We start from the raw sequence: 2,702 nt of genomic DNA, 5'->3' as shown, positions 1-2,702 counted from the left end.
CCCCCCCCCCCCCTGGTCCCAGTTCCCTGTCCCATTCCGAAACGCTGCACTTTTGAAAAACGCTAACTCAGTGTGTACCGAGGGTCATGAGGGTTAATTATCATATGACTTATGCTGTAGCAGTTTATAATTAATTGTAGATCAAAATGTTTGATTTAATTATATAAGAAAAAGTTACAATTCTTCCGCTGCACAATTATATATATTTTTGTAAATGTTTAAGCAATATTACATATATATCATTCCAATCATATCTATGAGTTTGATAACGAAAAGTTTTAGATAATTATTAGTAGTTGTCACAAAGATAAAACCTATTTATATGTTTAAAAATAAAAAATGTATATTTTTATTTATATAAATACGGTTTAATGATATCATGATGTTATTAAATGCATTGCATAACTTACACCACGCAATTTAATGTGAAATATATATTTTCTTAGTAGTAACATGATATCTTATTGTATTAAAAGCAACGATGCTATTTAACTAGCGTATTAATAATGCAACTCTTGCATACATATTGCGCATACATTTGACCTGGTCAAATGATAAGAAATGAGAATAAAAAATAAAAGATATGTTTTAACGCATAAATACACTAAATAGAATATTGTGCAACTAAAAGAAAGATTTATAATCTTCATATTTTTTCGAACACATTTATATATAAGACAATAATTATCCGAAAAAAACATTAAACCTATAATACAAAAAGTATAAAAGTAACTTAGCAAACAACAGATTATCGTAACATCTTATTCTAGTGTAAAGGCCCGTTTTCAAAGCAATTTTTGGGAATGCATTTAAAGTAAATGGTTAAACCTAAAGAGTTAATATCTTGTATTGACATTTCTTTATCTGTGAAGAAATATCTCAAATTTTTCAAAGTTTTTTATTCAAAATTGAAGAAAATATAAGTGGATGAAGCAAGTCACGCCGTAAAATCGTCTTTCATCTGGGGAGTTAATTGCCGCCGTAATCTGAAATAAACGAATTTAACACTTAGTTAAATGTTTAACCCGCTCGTTGTCTCTGTTATCCGCGAGGAATTTTACATTTTGGCTGATTTTTAGTCCTATTACGTTTTTAAAATTGTATTAAACTCTTCATTAAACAGGCAAACACCTAAAAAAAGTAACTTCCACAATACAGTTGTTTTGGTGCAATTATCCAAATTAATGAATTTAAACTTTCGTTAGTATTTTGAGTAAATAATCCGAGGCATTGTTGTAATAAATCATCGGTAGTTAAATCTTCGTAAATAGGTTGGATGACATTTAACACGTCATTCATCTCCCTTAAAACAACCTCACATTTAACCAATCTCAAAAATAAAATTTTTCTCTTTCGATTATTAAGAATTAAATCGATAGAATCAAATTATATTTATTGCGTTTACTCATTGTGTACTATTTTGTACCATAAAAAATAATTTTGTACCCTGTATTATTTAAAAAAATATTGTGATCCTGCTAACTTAATATAAAGAGAACAAAATAAAAACTGGTAAAAAAACGACAAGAAATGATAGATTTTATCGTTTTTGAATTTGTACTAATTTGTACCATCAAGAAAAAGTAAAAAAATCGTGATCCTGCTATCTTTATATTAGGTTTAGATAAGGGAGGGGTTTAAAGGGGAAAATATAAAATTTTCGATTTATTTCGAATGGTACAAATTAGTATAAATTCAGTACTAATTGTGTGTACTATGGTTTATTTATTTTTTTTATTTTTTTTTGGTCCTGCTAGCTTCCCTTATAGAAATATCATACTAAGAATCATTGATAATTACTTATTTTCAGTATTAAAAATACTGGATAATAAATAATTATCAATGATTCTTAGTATGATATTTCTATAAGAGTTGATATCAAGTTAGCAGCGCCACCATTTTTTTTAAAACGGCACGTGATACAAATTTCTTTTGTGTGGTACAAAATAGTACAAAATGAGTACTAAAAAATGCAATAGGTCCAATTCGATTCTGCTCATTTGGTTCTGCTAGCTTGAGAGAGGTATATATATGTACATATGCACCCAACGCGAGCCCGCCCTGTCGGGCAGGCGAATGCACGGACGCCCAAATAGTGTGTGTGTAAGTGTAGTAAGTGTGCTTGTCAATATCATTGAAATATCATAATAATTTTTTAATCTCAGGAAAATAATAACTTGCGAGATAACAGAAATGGAAAAAACCACGACACACACTTGATTATAAATTCTTATAATGCATTACAAAGAATAAATTAACATATATTTGATATATTAAATCAATAAAATTTATATTTGGAACTTATATAGAAGTAATCAATGTCTAATCTTTGTGTGTGTGTGTGTGTGTGTGTGTGTGTGTGTGTGTGCAAATCTACAGATCAAATGAACTTCTTTTGTTAATAATTTGTTAAGAAACAACGAGCGCCGCCTAAAAGTTTTTTAGAGTTACTCAGGAGGGTGACCTCTATAACATATGTCAAGATCAAGGTCATTGGAGATTGCTCCGTTAAAATGCATAATTACCAATTTTTTCTATTAACAACTCTTAATAATATTGACATTGATAGCAGACTGCATGCGTCATCCCACAGAGAGCCAAATTATGTAATTGTGTAATTGTTTTACTAATTATTATTCAACGAGACATGTGTCCTATATTTCATATTATACCAAATTGTATACATCTTTTATATATTGACT

Source organism: Odontomachus brunneus, unplaced genomic scaffold (assembly GCF_010583005.1).
Source record: "Odontomachus brunneus isolate Ranch 3 - 2012 unplaced genomic scaffold, Obru_v1 Obru_scaffold_066, whole genome shotgun sequence".
Taxonomy (NCBI): Eukaryota; Metazoa; Arthropoda; class Insecta; order Hymenoptera; family Formicidae; genus Odontomachus; species Odontomachus brunneus.
Note: the sequence above shows the minus strand (reverse complement) of the source record.